Below are 18201 nucleotides of genomic sequence, written 5' to 3' on the forward strand. Positions count from 1 at the left end.
ACTGTAGTAAGGAAACATGTTAGCGAGGTTAGTGTGTCCCAGTTGAGCCACATCCATAGCGGAAGATAATTTGGCGTAAACTTCTTTGGAACCTTTCGAAAGAGTCTTGATGGCTTCTAGTGCCCATGTCGCTCCTGTAATACGACCTAGATGAGTACGTGTGCGGACATTATTGATTCTGTGCTGACAAGCGGCCTGTTTACGATCCTGCTGAGAAGTCATCTGAAGAAAATTTAACTGGTCTTTTCAGTGGGTATACGAGCTCCATTTCGGTGAATGGTATCGGTCGTGCAATCTAATCTGTTGACGATCTTAGAATCACCCAAGACTCCAAAGTTAGTGAGATCGTTCAACAATAATTGATTACAAAGAACTTCACTCAACCAACTATTTCGAGGATTAATAGCAGAGTCTGTCCATTGAAGCCCTAATACACGAATCTTGATCCACACGGCCAAAATGGCCATGTCGCCTACACTCATAGCTCTGTCATTTTTTTGATCGTCTTGTATGAGTGTGAACACCAATCGCATGGGTGAGGCCATGAAATAATCCAATGTGTCCCTGCATAAGTCATGATCTGCTCCATCACCTAAGTTAGATGATGTTGCAACATCATCTTCACCGCCGCCGCGAACGTTCGCTGCATCATCTTCACCGCCGCTGCGGACGTTCGCTGCATCAGTAGTAGCAGCACGCTGCTCGCTTTTTTCTCCGTAACCCTCACCCACACCCACTTTCAGGTAATGCTCCACACTCTGTTCCTCCGAAATTTGGAGGTGAAGTTGTAAACCACCACCTTTTGACTTTGTTCCAAACCCCGACTTATTATCCTGTGACATTATTGTTGTTGCTGTTCTTACAGGTTCGGATGATTCTTCTTGAAAATCCATAAGATCGTTAGTAGTTCCAGATTTAGTATCAGCCATGTTCAGAGTTCTGTTAAGAGACCAGAAGACAGAGAGGATATGATGACTCTGCTGTATCCGCGGCGGTTTAAATAGGATCTAGACTGCTGCTGGTGGCGGTGCCTAGCGGTGGTGACGTATTAGATGCTCAGAACATCGATACACGAGTGAATAACTTATATCCGTTGTGTCCAACTACAATTTTGTACATACCAATAGGTACATGCAATAAATTATTTATAAGTGGTTTGGAATCGTCACAGTAGATTGGTCCAGTTTCAATATAAGAAACAACCGTTGGATTATTAGTCACAAATTCACGCGTTTCGCGTTCTACAATCTTCCAGTTTATATTGTTGTGTATCTGCGGTTGAGGTACTACATTACAAATCTGAAAAGTGGCAAGTCTTTCACTTGCTAACAAAAAGTCAGCCACTGGAGCTAGATGTCCTTTGACGAGTTTATCTGACTTGAAAGCTTGGCGATAAGCACGTTTAAAGTCGTTGACTTTACCCAGTGCTTGACGACACGATCGCCAATTCGATGTACGAGTATACGTGTCATCAACATCTGTGTACGACACAGTGGGAAGGTGTCTTACCCATCGCGTTCTGTTTCTGAGTTGGTCCCAATTCACTGCCATAACATTGAAGCTTCAGGTGTGGAGCGGTGGAGATCCTGTAGTAGAAGGAAAATCTTCAGACCCGACCAAAAATTCACGCTTGTTGAGATTGGATGTACGTCACGGAGGTTCAGCCAGTGTTGTGCCAGACGGGAGACTATTGGCTGTCATTTACGATCAGAGGACGAACGTAGTGATGGCAACGAAATATTTAGATTTGAAATGGACAATAGACACAGTTAATATAATTGACAAACTAAAAAAGATCGACACGGAAGCTAACAGTCTTGAAGACAATGTATGGAACCGTTACTTGTTTGACAACAACAATTTACTCTTCCTTTGCGTTCAATTGCCTAAATATGAAGATTTCGGAAATGTATTGGATTCAGATCACCCGGAGGATTTTTAAACAATAGAAAGATTAAAGACACATCCAAGAATTATATTGAGGATACGACAAATACACCGCCGTCTTTATCCCCAATTGAGAGACCAAAGACACCAGGAGGATGTTTTTCAGAGGACACGGGATTCGAAGAACCGTTGAGTCCTTACGATATATTTGGTTTCATGCGCAGAGGTGTCGCTTCGTCAAGTGCAAGTGCAGATTATGATTCACCTTTCGCATCACGAACGACTTCTCCGCCATCGGTCAGGGAAACAAATAAGAAATCATCAACTACAAAAGAATTTCGCAGCAAACGACGACACCGCCGAGATTTAGAAGACGTCCAAGAAAAAAGAAGCTGGTCAACAAAAGATCAACAGAAAAGACCAAGACTCGAATCTGACAAAAAAGAAAATAGTGAAAGAAGAAGTAGTAGTAAACCAAGTGTAAGTAATCCCAAAACTGTTTTGAATGGAGATAAAGGTGTTTCTAAATCGTATCATAGAGATAGAATTATATCTCATGATGCACCGTTTAAAAAATTATCGCGTCGTAAATCCCAAAAACTTTGGCAGTTATTTAACGACGCCGAAAAACCTGTAACTCCCAGGAAGGAAGCCTTCCTACCGTCATCTTCTCAATCAACACAACGACGACGTTTAACCCCCGATTACAGCATGTTTCTCGAGAAAAAAAATCTACTCTCCTATTCCTCCTTCCCCTCCTTCGTCACGTCCACTCGTCCCTAATCAGCAGGTAATATCACCGTCTGTTAGTAAAAATCTGTCTGTCCGTCAAAATATAATTTCTAAAATTTCAAGCAGACATATGCTTGTTAATGATAGTTCCAATAACAGTCTATTTTTCTACCGTCGTGGGTTTGATCTCCGACATCATTTTCTTCAACACTCGTATGACTCTTACCGATAAACCATTGGGAGTGTTTCCCATAATCGTCAAAACAATGTTTTTGGAATTCTAGCAGGGACAGAAATTTGTTGTCGTCATAATTGATATCCATCAAAGATAGAGCCACGTTCTGTAATAACTGTTGGTCTTCAACACAGGCTGATGATTTGACTTCAGCGATTCTCCGAATGAATTTACCGTAGGAACCGATCATGTAAGATATGTTGTTTAATTTCTTTTCAATGTACGTTGTAATGCCTTGGCTATTAAGTATAAAATTATCTAGGCGAATTAGTTTGTCTTGCCACTCGCCCAAGATTTTGTTAGTTCTTATCTTGGTTTTAACGAGACGTCTGGTGAAAATCAGCGGTGTAAAATTGGTTTGGTTGTCGTTTCTCAGTTTTCCGTTTGACTTGATATCAAACCATGAGAATATAGAAGGTGGATGAGTATGGTTAAACAACAGACCCATGTTAGTATTGTTTATCATCGGTTTAACTTCTACATTAATTGTATCTCGTGAGAGTTTACTAATGTGAATGTAACCTTCCGAGAGTCGTATATCTTCATCCGTTAGATTTCCTACACCCTCTGTTGTTACAGATCCTGAACTCTTTAAACCACTCTTGATTCTAAAATAGGAAATAGGAAATGAACGATTGACTTAACACTCTATTCCATAAGTTCAGCCATATTGTTAAGTGACACTTGCATGTTTCACAAAAACTTGTTCGTTAAATGTGACCGTAGTTCTGGTGATTGGGTAAAACGTATAATCTTGTTGAGTTGTGAGACTGTAGTTGGTCAGGGTTTCAATTAGCGACAGATCTGTGATGTGAATCGGGTTAGATGTCAGCGGTGATGGGAGTGGTATTGAGTATCCCAAGAAGTCTGATGTCTTAAAGTGAATCTTAACATCGTTCAATAAATGTGCGTTGTAAAAAGTAATTTCGTTGTTCAAGTTGATTAAGTCGTCATGCATGATACCAGGAGGAATATAACACGCTCCAATAGAAGTTGAAAATAAGGAATATCTTGGAGGTGTTCCTAAATTTCGGACGAGCGTTAACGTCCTTTGCTCTTTAGGTTTTAAAATGAACATCGAAAGAGTAAAAGGGTGATAGTGCATTCCTTCCATTCTATTGGAAACTTGTCTAAAAGGACACCGATGTAAGGTCGAGTTAATCTAGCATAACGAACACTTCTTCTACTAGCGTTGTAAATGTGAATTCTGTTATCTCCCTCCGAACAACACGGCCCGGCATACTCCGATCCTGGTAAGACCATCATTTCCTTATCGTTGACATTCGTTGAAAACGTACCACATTACATAACGAGCATTAGTAAAAGTTTTTCTTAAAGCCTATTCGTCGAATATGTGTTTGAATCGTCGCTATACCGCCGTTGTCAGTTATCATCATCAACCGAGGTCTACCAACGCTCGTGTCGATTCTGTATAAGGGTAATTTCTCACTGACCAGAGTAGTAGAAGTACGAGAATGTGTTAAGGCAGGTACGTTCAATTTACTGCTCCTGTAGATTTCTATGTCGGTCACACGAATTTGAGCGTGCATGTTTATATTATCATCGACATAACGCTCTCCGTACTCCCTTTCGAATTCCTCGTCGGTTAGAAACGACGCCATACTGTGAAGAATTCAAAATAAAGCTTCGTCGAATAACAATTAAGAATTTAAACCTACACAAGCCATAAGCCAGCGGAGGGATATTGAATTAAACATGTCAACAAATAACAAGAACCAACTCTCCCAACCCAACAGATTGAGTGCTGGTGGTTTGATCTTACCTAATCGGTTTGTCGTCAATCCTCATCAAGGAGCTGGAGAATTGGTAGCATTTCGTTACGCTGGAGGCACAACTCCCCAACACTTAGTGTTCCCAGTAGGATCTTCTAAGATCAATTGGTTGACTCTAGTCAGGGGTTCCATTCGTTTTGGACAGGCTCTAACTCGATCGAAAAATTTACCCAACGGTCCATTAGACCCTAGTATTCGATTGGACGCTCTAGAACTGAAACGTCTTCGTTTCTGGCGAAGTTTAGATTTTATCAGCGAATGTTGCAGATCGTCGGGAATGATTCGTTACGAACCTTTTGCTATTGGTTGCGGTCTGTACGACCGGGAAGCTTTAAACCTGCATCCTAAAAGTGTTCACGAACGTAGTATCTTGTACTTGGGTGATCATTTTTCGCGTAACAACACGCTATTAAGTGACATGGTCCACACCCGGGATTTATGGCTCCTAGCTGACGCTGTGTATCAGAATCGAAACGACATTATCCGTCGGGTACTGGAAGCAGAAGAGAAGAGCGCTGCTTTGGATTGGGAAGACGCATTACAGCACAACCGAACGAGATTTGAAGGAGACGAATTGGACGCCTCGTCGATTATTGAATCGTCCGTGTTAAATTATCGAAGAGAGGGAGTCGGTAGGTTAAGAAAGAACCGACTGATAGAATTCGCCAATAACGTTCTCACTAAAGAACAGAGAGACAGTCTCTGTGCAACTTTAGTACATCCCAACGAAGGAACATCTCAATCTTTCATTGACGCCTTAATCATTTCTCCCTGTAGAACTGGAGTGTATGAAATGTTGCATTCGTTATTAAAGATTATTAATTTTAGCATTTTGAACACGATTGGTTATGATGCTCATCGCATCATGATGTTCAAAATATTCGTACCGGCTTTACTGGCCGTATTCCTAAGTAACGGGGGTTTAGGAGACGTGTTCGAGAACGGTGCTTTTCAACTCAAGTTGTTTCACGACCAATCTGGAAAGACGACCATTGGCAGCATACTTGAACGCAGCGCCATGCGCGCTGATGCAAACAGGCAATCCAAGAACTATGCCAAGTACGATTCAGCTACGTTAAACGGTGAGTTGACAGAGTCATCCGCTGATCTCCCGCTGGCTATTAACATTGGAGTGAGTCTAAAGAAATGTGAATACGAAAAAAAGATTTTGAACATGGTTAATGACAACATCATTAAAATAGCATTGAGTAAAGAAAAAGTGGCATTACAACAAAGACGAGCTAGGAGAATATTGAAACGCAGAAAGTTGTCATCTGACACCGACTCAAAATGTTACCACTCTAAAAAGACCCGAACGAACGTTAGTAACGAATTAGAGGAAATCGAAGATGAGATGGACGAAGAAGAGTATAATGAAGATTGTACTAATGCAGAAGATATAGAAGAGGAAGATCAACCAGATTGCTGTAGTAGTAGAGATGTCGAGGAGGGATGGATATCTGAGAGGAAGAGATGTTCGGATCCATCAAAGATTTGTGGTTGTGTAATAGTGGTATTCATCCTATCGATCAAGCCGAACTCTTTAAAAAATTAACTTTCAGAAATTATAACAAGTTATGGTTGCTCATGTTTGCAAGGGCTATTGAAGTATTTCGAAAATGGTGTGTTCTGACACCTTCTTCTGTTGATCAGTCCTTCTTTTCTGTTAAGTTTAATCATACTGTGTCACAGATTCACGACTACAATGCTCCAACTATGGTTCACCATGCTAAATTTGTTTCTTCGGGTTACAATTAATATTGAAAATATTATCATAGTTCAACACGGTTTCTTCGGGAATGTAGTCACCCAACATAGAGTCGTAAACAATCTTCGATGCATTGTATACTTCAGGTTCGTAACTTTCCAAAGCTGCTGCATCCGATGTATTAAAAAACTGCACAAATTCAGATTGCATTCCAAGATAAAATTGGAAAGTTAATCTGCAAACGTTAGCCTTTACCATTGAAAAGACACTAGGACAGAGCAACAACACATCGATATTCCATCCCTTCGATTTTAAAAAGTTCTTATACAGAATGTAAAACAAATACAGAGTCGAAAAGGTTGCATTCTCGTTAGTGTGGAAACTCTTATTTAAATTTAATTTGATTTGAGATAAATAATCATACATCAATATTGCATTTGTGGTAAATTTTGTTGTAGTATCCTTTCCAAAGAAGAGATCGAGTACATTGTTTGGTTCAAGCGTTTCTAACCGATACATCGGATTGGTGATAATTTCATCACCAAGAGAGATTTGGGTGTCTTCAGATATCCAGATAGAGGATGGATCTGATGGACCATAAGCAGGCCCGAGCTCAGAACTATAAGACTCATTGATGACACCAGCTGTTGAGTACTGTACAGATTGGGCAATTAAAATACACGAGAAGGGGCCTGCCGATCCAGTGCTATAGTGTAGAGAATATTCACACGATTCCTGAGTATTGAGTACAGCCGACGTGTACTGATTACTATTACCTTCCACAGTCAAATACATGAACCTGTAAGCTGGTGTGTCAACGACTGTCGGACACAGAGGTACACCCGCCTGCTGATCCTCGAGATAATCAGATTGCACTAGCAATGTAATGAAAAGTATAGCATTGGTGGAGTTAATAGTGATTAACTTATAAACTCCACCACCTAGTGACTGCACACGCACGTCCAATCGAGCAGTATTTTTAATATCATACATTGACAAGTCATCTTCTAATCTTCTCATACTGATAGGTATGTTTCCATGATGGTCAGTTGCTACTACGTTAGTTAATTCCTTCGACCAAGTTAGACACACTTTACCATATCGGTTAGGATAATAATTGCTTTCTAGACCTTTTGGTCCACGCAAACCGATTTCACCTTGAGGACCTCTAAACCCATCACTCCCTGAGGCCCTTGTGGTCCATTCAAACCCCGTTCTCCTGGGTCTCCTTAAGACCTTGTGGACCTTGTGGACCTTGTGGCCGGTCATTACTTGCAAGGAACGTTCAGCCCTCCCACCCTCAAAGAGGAAACGGGTAAGACACTCGGCTACCCTTGCACTGGCGCCTTGTCCCAATACATGACGTTGATGGTACCAAAACCCACTGGCGTCCAATCGCACTCGCACGTAACCCGCGAAGAAATCTTAGGCTATGTCGAATTAGTTTTGCAAAATAAACACAACCTCATCGATTACTTTTCGTCTCTAGGAAAACAAGAGACGTGCAACTGTACTTGTGATGTGTTCTGTCCTGTCTTGCACGCCAACGGCAGAGACGGACCTGTCGCAGCTGTACCCAGTCGCGGAAATAGACACAGTCAATTTCTGCTCATGTCCACTCTACCTAAGAATGATCTCAGTTTGACATACACTCTCTTGAAGTTACAGGCTGGTGACTTACATGTTATGAACAGCATTGGGCGTACCGACCGTCAAGGGTCTCGGATCAACCTCGATCATCTCAACATCAACACGGGCTGGGACCTCAACACGAAGGTTCCGTTCACGGCTAATGTGTGGTCCGCCAAAAGCAGTAACGTGGCATTCACTCCTTATTCGTGTCGACTTCTCAACAGACCTGCTAATTATCTCAACGACGAGAAATTATGGAAGCCCACGAGATTCAATAGGTCCGCAAAGACCATGGGTGCACACAACGGGCACGCTGCAGACATACCTCCTAAATCAGTCTATAACAAAAATAGCATCAATGATATTTACAATCCATCTCTAGGAGACAATCTTGTCGACCAGATTCACAATAAGGCGGTTATGGATGGTCAAGACGGTTCGGTTTCTCGTCGACTAATCGATATGATGGAGAACGCAACAGGCACGTCTCCTTCGACTCTGAACGTTGGGATGTTCAATCCACATGTCGAAGGCAGTAGAGACGTGATTTCCTGCTTTGCCACATCCATATTCACTCATAGACTCTCCACTTACACCGTCCCTCAAAAAGAAGGGTTGGGAAGTGTTCCAGATTCACCCTTATGAACATTCCTGTAGAACCACTCAAAAATCCAACCATCGACTTGAAATCCGGACGAGTTTCATGGTCAATTCCATCTAGCAGTCATTCTCACATAATTTGTAAGCCGCAGCCGCAGATACTCTCACACTCACATGTCTACGGATTGCCCCGTCACCCACCCCCACCTGTTTTATTCAACAATGTAACCCTTGAAGAAGAGGATGAGGAGAATAAAGAGGAGGATCATTACATGTCCATGAATAATTACATTAGCAGTTCTGCACCCAATGCTTCATCATCATGCATTACACCACCGCCTCTTCCTCAACGCAATATGACCATGTAAAGAGTGGAGGCGATTCATGTGTAACCACAATTCAAACCCAAACCAAAACATAGTTCAAAATGAAACAAAGCCAAAGCATAGTTTAAATAATATTAAGAGATAGATATAGATTTTTTATTATTATAAATTAAATACACAATTTGTTAATGAATTTTTTTTTACCCTTCAATATCTGAAGCTTCGGAAGACTAAAACACACATTCACTTTGATCCCTTAAGGCGAATGTGTGTTTTTGAGTTATGATGCATCCAATTCTTAATTGGAGTGTGAACAGAATCTGAAGCTTCGGAAGACTAAAACACACATTCACTTTGATCCCTTAAGGCGAATGTGTGTTTTTCAGTTATAATGCATCCAATTCTTAATTGGAGTGTGAACAGAATCTGAAGCTACGGAAGACTAAAACACACATTCACTTTGATCCCTTAAGGCGAATGTGTGTTTTTCTGCTATGTTGCATCCAATTCTTAATGGGAGTGTTAACAGAATCTGAAGCTCCGGAAGACTAAAACACACATTCACTTCGATCCCTTAAGGCAAATGTGTGTTTTTCTGTTATGTTGCATCCAATTCTTAATTGGAGTGTTAACATAATCTGAAGCTCAAGAAGACTAAACACACATTCACTTCGGTTAAGGTTAGATGACATTTGAATGTTGTCTAAACTCTATCGAAGTGAATGTGTGTTTTAGTATTACTGAGCGTCTGATTATGTGATATACTGTAACTGGTGTCTTCCCCATGGGACTTTTCTTTTTGTCTTTCTTTGCGTCCCATTTAATGCAACTGAATGTCATCTAAACTCTATCGAAGTGAATGTGTGTTTTTGTTTTTCGAAGCGTCCAATTCTTATACATTTATCAAGGTGAATGTGTATATTTGTATGACGCATCTTAATAAACTTATATTCACATGTAGAGTAAATATTTAACTTTGAGAATACCAACTCTGAAAATATCAGAAGCAAAAAGGTTGGGTCCAATATTTTACATCTCCATGCAAGACAACTTCAATGGCTTATGCTTTAATTTAACAATATGTGAATGAGGGATACACTATATATTCACATGTAAAGTAAATATTTAACTTTGAGAATACCAACTCTGAAAATATCAGAAGCAAAAAGGTTGGGTCCAATATTTTACATCTCCATGCAAGACAACTTCAATGGCTTATGCTTTAATTTAACAATATGTGAATGTCTCTACACTAACTTCAGAATATAAACTTTGCATGGGTATATGTACATCGATAGCACAAAGTGGGGTCCAAATCTTCATGGGGGTGCATACAGATTATAAACTTAATTGAGATGAATGTGTGTCTGCACTACGGAGCGTCCAATTTCTATCTTTGTCGCGACAAACTACCTAAATTCGAGAATATAACTTTACAGATTCCTACTTTCTCCCTCTCTAATAATTTCTAAACCTTCCCCTCAGAAAACTCAATTTTTAGATTAACGCTTAGGAGACTGTTATGAAGAAACGAAATCGTCAATCGGACCCACTCTAGCTAGTGTTGATCATGAACAGATTCTGACTCTATCGGTGAATGTGTGTCGAGGGTGTTAATTCCACATATGGAAATGACGGGTGTTAATTGCACATATCATATAGTAGTGACGTAACAATACTGTGACGTAGTCACGAGGGTGATAATCACCTGCAAAAATAGTAGTGACGTAACAATACTGTGACGTAGTCTAGCAATAACACGAGGGTGATAATCACCTGTAACAATACTGTGACGTAGTCACGAGGGTGATAAACACCTTCAAAAATAGTAGTGACGTAACAATACTGTGACGTAGTCTAACAATAACACGAGGGTGATAATCACCTGTAAAAAAACACGAGGGTGATAATTCCACATGTAGTAGTGACGTAACAATACTGTGACGTAGTCTAACAATAACGAGGGTGATAATCACCTGTAACAATACTGTGACGTAGTCACGAGGGTGATATTCACCTGCAAAAATAGTAGTGACGTAACAATACTGTGACGTAGTCTAACAATAACACGAGGGTGATAATCACCTGTAAAAACACGAGGGTGATAATTGCACATGTAGTAGTGACGTAACAATACTGTGACGTAGTCTATAACAATAACGAGGGTGATAATCACCTGCAAAAATAGTAGTGACGTAACAATACTGTGACGTAGTCACAAGGGTGATAATCACCTGCAAAAACACGAGGGTATAAATTGCACTAACAATCAATACTGTGACGTATTCTCTAACACGAGGGTGATAATCGCACACATGTAGTGACGTAAGCAATACCTCCTATCGATACATACTGTGACGTAGTCGTAGTTTGGCATATCACGCACTTGTTAATGACGTAAGCGTGGTTATCCAATTTTGGCATGTAATAAAGGTATGCCAAATCAAGCTAAATTTGGACATTGTTGGATTCGGCACGATTGATTGAGATGACGTAAATCGTAAGGAGTGTTATGCTCATGCTAAAAATGGCAGGAAGCATTGCGTGATTTTTAGTCTTGTTGTTATTTTTCCGATCAATTGATAATAAGGGATGGTTGTTAACACATGCCAAATTTGGATATTGTTGTTGACAAGGTTAATAATGACACCAATGACGTAAGCAATAGCGCTGATTGCACATAACACTTACCTCGAAGTCCGCATGACCTTTGGTGACGTAAGCTGCCAGGGCGTTGACCACACTTACGTACTATAAACACGTCATTATTGCGTGTTGATTGCCAATTTTTTTTTGCATGTCTTTGGCACTGTTTTTTTTTTTTTTGCCATGTTTTGTTTGTATCGACTCGTATTTGGGAAAATCAGTAGCCATGTGTAATAACATTGGTTTATTGATTAAACTTTATAAACACCGATATTTACAAGACATGAATTTCCTATAAACAATACACAATCAGCAACACCTATTTAGCACTTATAAGTGCAGTTCTCATACAGATTGATCTTCAATTTATGCGACTGGTTAGTCAACGATGACATCATTTCCATGGGCTGTGATTCATTCATGAAGCCTGGTGACACAATGTGGATATACCCATCGTCGTTCCACATCGTTAATCTCTCACCATCGATGGCCACATTTGGCAACACTATCCTGGTTCTCTTGGCATCAGGCAAGTCGTCAGTATCCTCATTATGACGCTTGGTATTCGCCTTCTTATTACCAGGAACTGCAACCAATTTGCGGGTGATGAGGACACTCGTCTTAACACGCCATAGCTGATTTTCAGTCGTCTCCTCTTCAACGAAGGGAACAAGCTCATTACCGATTGGAATCGACTCCTCCTCCTTCACTGGAACCGACTCCTCCTCTGGAACTGGAACCGACTCCTCCTCTGGAACTGGAACCATCTCCTCCTCTGGAACTGGAACCGACTCCTCCTCTGGAACATCCTCCTCCTCCTCCTCCTCTTCACCAGGTGCGTAGACTGGAATGTCCACCTCATTATCCTCCTCCTCCTCCTCCTCCTCCTCGTTGTTGTTGTCGTCTTCTTCGTCATCCTGTTCCTCCTCTTCCTCTTCGTTATCGTCATCCTCTTCCTCTTCGTTATCGTCCTCGTCGTCGTCATCGTCATCCTCCTCCTCCTCCTCCTCGTTGACTACGTCATCGTCTTCAACCGGACTGTACAAGGGGTACCCATCCTCATCGACATTTTCACTGATAACGACTGGATCATACCTGTTATCGATGAACTTGAAGACACCAGGTGAAACCTCTTCTTTGAATGCAGCTGCTTTGTTATTGATGACGTGTGAATCCATGATGTTCATGTCATCGTCCAACAGTGCGAATTCCCTGATGACGAAGGGATGGTGTTGTCTGAAGATCAATGTGGTCCTGCCATGTTGCAATTCGCGGTGGGTGAAGGGTTTTGAGCACACCATACAATCATACTTGTGATAGTAGTCCATGTGCGTGGAGATGCAAAATCGGTGATTCAAATGACCACAAGCTGATTGGAAGACACGTTGACCTTCCTTGAATGCAGCATCGCAAGTCACGCATGTCATTCTGTCTGTTGACTTGACCTTGTAATTTGGCATGACACGGGTGTGATCAATCAATTTTTGCACCATTGCATTACACTTCATGTTGAGATTAAAGCCAAATAATTGATAACAGGTGGTTTTCTATGACCTTATCCATAATCCGTGATTGAACCCGAGCGTAATTGGACACGTCACATATAAATGGCTATATGGTTAACGGTAATTAAACACATACTCAAGCGATAACTCTAACTACACCACCGTAACGATGAATGAAACCGTATCCACTGAGGAGTACAACTTGGACAGACGCGAACGCCGCGAAGGTGTAGTGTTCAAGGGCAAAGAACACAGAGATTATGTCCTCTCGTTGCCTAATCATGGATCGTGCTACACCCAACACCCCATCGATGTTGAGGCATACGCTCAGTCGGATCTCGTGAATCGATGCAATATCATTCTCGATGGGATTCAGGTCACGGAAAAGAATAAAGATCAGATAGATCTATTGAGAAAAAACCTGACTCTATTAATGTACAATGAAGTTAATCCTCTCCAAGTCGCGACTGAGTGCAATATCGTCTTGGATAATGTGCAATTCACAACAGAATACGACAAAGAACAGATAGCAAATTTGAGAGACTGTTTCACCGAATTGATATACCAGCCCTGTGGAAACAGCATCTAAAATCACCACCAAGAACCACGTCATTATGAATTTGTTTTAAGGTTCGTGACAGGCATGCGTCTCCGAAGGTTCACAAGGCAGAATGAATACTGTTATCAAATCTGATGATTTATCTTGGACAACTGTCGATAGCGATCCAGAAGACGATGATGAGAGAGTCAGCATCAGTGGTGGTGAACCAATAGCGATCGGCTTAACATTCAAAACAAGTGATAGTAAAATTTGGTCTGAATGTGTGTCTTTGTCTTACGAAGTGTTCAATTCTGATTTTGTAAGTCTAATGTTTGAGTTAAAGTCTTACTGCTACAAATTCAGAATTGGACACTCCGTAAGACAAAACACACATTCACTTCAATAGAGTTAAGTCGACATTGAGTTGAGTCTGCGTGTCACCTGTAGCGGTTAACATTTAAAAAAAAATTCTTAACTTTCTCTCATCTTTATTACGCATGTGAGAGTATACGTAACTTTGAATCTCTGGTGTGTGTATTGTTGAATGTCGACTAAACTTATTGAGGTGAATGTGTCTTGTCTTACGGAGTGTGCAATTCTGATTTTGTAAGTCTAATGTTTGAATTAAAGTCTAACTGCTACAAATTCAGAATTGACACTGTAAGACAAAAACACACATTCACTTCAATAGAGTTAAGTCGACATTTAGTGTGTGCTCGCATTGAGTTGAGTCTGCGTGTCGAAGAGACAACAGCGGCGGTGGCGTCTGTCATTTCATTGGTAGGTGTGTAGTAGTCGTGTTTGTGTGCGTGTGTCTTAGCCTTGTATGTTCGGGTGTGTTTGTATCATCAACAAGATTATAAATACTTAACTGCGTCTCTACCTTAACAGGCAACCATCATTCATCATTGGAGAAAGAGATAGTTTGGAGCAAGCTAGTCTTCAAACAGTCTACAATCAAAATGACGACGATTCCACACATCAGCCATGCGGATTATATGGAACGTCTCCACACAAAATACATAGCTTATGTGGGTGCTCATACCCACATCGTGGATCGAGTCAAGTTAATTTTTAACACTGTCAGACATCCACCCACATTCCTCTCTTCTATTCCTTGTCTTCGAAATTTAAGATCGTCGACGAGAAATTTATTTTCCAACAAGTTGAAACACTTCACTAGAAATTTTAGGTTACCTGACGATGTGCAATTATTGTTGTATGTTCTAAGTGTCTTGCATCATGAAATACAGACTGTACATGATGTTAGTCAAGAGCGCGGCAATCAATGTATTGATTTCATGAGAGAATTGGGTTACCGACAAAGACGTTTGCCTTCCATTCTATTGGAAACTTGTCTAAAAGGACACCGATGTAAGGTCGAGTTAATCTAGCATAACGAACACTTCTTCTACTAGCGTTGTAAATGTGAATTCTGTTATCTCCCTCCGAACAACACGGCCCGGCATACTCCGATCCTGGTAAGACCATCATTTCCTTATCGTTGACATTCGTTGAAAACGTACCACACATTACATAACGAGCATTAGTAAAAGTTTTTCTCTTAAAGCCTATTCGTCGAATATGTGTTTGAATCGTCGATAAGATCGCAGGTGTCAGCGTTACGGTTTCACGGGTGCGCATTTCTTTATTCATCGAGACTATGTTTTTCCAATTATAAAATTTAACGATCATTTTTTTTGTTGTCGTAACCATGAGTGTGAATACTATAGTCTTTCGACAAAGAACTGTCACTATCCGTGTTTGCAAAACTCGGTCTGTCTGCGAACCCTACCTTAGTCCAAGTATTGAACCGATCATCTTTATTGACGAGAACCTGTAATATATCATTTTGGCAATCTCTGAACAAGTTACGAGAGCACGTTATCCAGATAAAGAAAGGGTTCCCGTAAACATTCCGCCTTGACGTATGTGTTAACACATCCATATGTGAATCAATGGCTAGTTGTTTAATGCTCGACTCGGCCAACACGACACTGATGATAAAAGCAGCCATTTCCCTGGTCTTGCCAATACCTGTTCCATCGCCAATGACAAAACCCCCTCCATAATTGTTCACTCGTATCTCTTCACGAATTCTCGAGTCATATGTTGCGTTTAACAGAGTTTCAACACTCAAAGAAGGACTCCAACAAGCATGTTTGTAGTATTGAATTAAAGCTAATCGTACGGCGTGTACTTGTACTTGGTTAATCGAAAAGGTCGTGGTAAACTCTTAGGGTACAGGTTAAATGCCAATTCTTGACACAATCTCTCAGATGTTAAAGCTTCGCTTTGATAAATTTTAAACGATGGGGTTGGAAACTTAATACAATTTGTTTCACCGTCGTCATCAAATAACTTTGATAATAATATTTTTGTCTTTGGATTCATTTCTATATTTTTCTAACTCACATGTTTTAAAATAAAACTCAGGCACTACTAAAGTTAAAGTTTATTAAATAGAGAAAAGTTTACATGTAGACTGGAACCCTCGTTCGCCATGGTATAGATATTCAACTGCCACCAACTGCTGTCAACTGTAATTGAATAAAATGATATTAGTTATGGTCGTTGCTGGCAACCACTTCCGTGATCATCCTCTTGGAGTGATATGGGGGGGGTTCTTCTGGGCTCTGGACCACATCTCTACACTTCCATTTAGAACTCGAGGAAGGAAGGAAGTGTAACCGTTCCCGAACTCTAGAAATGAATAACGAAAAATATATTACAGACGGTATTAAAAACTATACGAGTATTTCGAAATATCCAATAAAAATATATTGGAACGAACTCTTCGTTGCTGGGTGGACGCACACCACCCATCACATGAACTCTATTGTTGAATACAGGTATGGAGTCGAACGAAGGTGCGACCTGGTACGTCGTGTGGAGGTTCTCGAGGTGCAACGCTAGCACCATACGGAACTCGGACAAAATATCATCCAACGCGATGGACATGAAACGTATACTCGATCGCAAGGCGTGAGACAGCTTCAATGCAAAATCCCAATGAACGGGTTTGTTCATCTGAATTTCGTCTATTGACTGCATTTCGAGTTTGGAGAGACTCGTGTCTGCAAACTGATCGTGTTCTAGTGTGCGTTCGAACTGTTGCAGATGTGCCTGGTAGACACTCTTGACATACAGGCAACTTTTCTTCAAACCATCTTCAACTCCTTGTTTCAATTCATCTATCAAGGATAAGACTAATTGTTGTTCGTTCGAGAAAACTAATTGTTGTTCGTTAGACATCGTAACGGACAGGATGACACTCTGTATTTGTTTAATATAAAAAAAGGTGAAAAAATAAGGTCTTTGATATCGCGGTATAGAACATAAATCACAATTTGTGAAATTAAAAATATCAAAACGTATTCAATCTAGACACAGATAAGAAAGACTGGAGTTAAATATTTCAAATTTAGTATTAAAACAGACTGGTTTGATCCAATATTTCAAATTTAGGACTGGGGTCCAATATTGTATTGTTGTTGTTGTTAGTGTTATCCTTTTGTCTTTATAACAGAAAGACTGGGGTCCAATATTGTATCGTTACTAAGTATGTGCCATGTGTCACAATCCCCATGCAGCAGGGAAAGCGGGTAGCGTCCAATTCTGATTCTGGTATATCCGAAACGGACACATCGACATTGGATCTTGAGTCTTTTGTCTATACAACAGAAAGACTGGGGTCCAATATTGTATCGTTGCTAGGTACTGTGTGCCATATAGCGTCCAATTCTGACTTTGGCTTGCACTTTGAATCTTCTTTCTCATTTAACTTTTCTTAGATGAAAATAGCTATATTTCTTTGGTTTTGAAGTGTTTAAAAATTCGATACTTCAAAAAAATTATCAAATTCACACTGCTCAAAAAATATAGTTCAGGTTAAATAAATTATAAATATAATGTATCTGATTCGGATGTGTAGAATCGGACGCTCAGTAAGGCAAAGACATATATTCACCTCAATGAAGTTTAGACGACATTCAGACATCAGAATTGGACGCAATATAGTACAAAGTCACACATTCACCTCAATGGAGTTGAGACGACATTCAATGAAACTCTAAACTCTGTTAAGGTGAATGTGTGTGTTTGACTTATTGAGCGTCCGATTCTGATGTCTAATAAAGTTAGAATTGGACGCTACATAGTACAAAGTCACACATTCACCTCAATGGAGTTGAGACGACATTCAATGAGACTCTAAACTCTGTTAAGGTGAATGTGTGTTTGACTTACTGAGCGTCCGATTCTGATATCTATCAAAGTTAGAATTGGACGCTACATAGTACAAAGTCACACATTCACCTCAATGGAGTTGAGACGACATTCAATGAGAATCTAAACTCTGTTAAGGTGAATGTGTGTGTTTGACTTACTGAGCGTCCGATTCTGATGTCTATCAAAGTTAGAATTGGACGCTACATAGTCACACATTCACCTCCATGGAGTTGAGACGACATTCAATGAGACTCATTCACCTCAATGGAGTTGAGACGACATTCAATGAGAATCTAAACTCTGTTAAGGTGAATGTGTGTGTTTGACTTACTGAGCGTCCGATTCTGATGTCTATCAAAGTTAGAA

This window comes from Eriocheir sinensis, unplaced genomic scaffold (assembly GCF_024679095.1).
Source record: "Eriocheir sinensis breed Jianghai 21 unplaced genomic scaffold, ASM2467909v1 Scaffold30, whole genome shotgun sequence".
Classification (NCBI taxonomy): Eukaryota; Metazoa; Arthropoda; class Malacostraca; order Decapoda; family Varunidae; genus Eriocheir; species Eriocheir sinensis.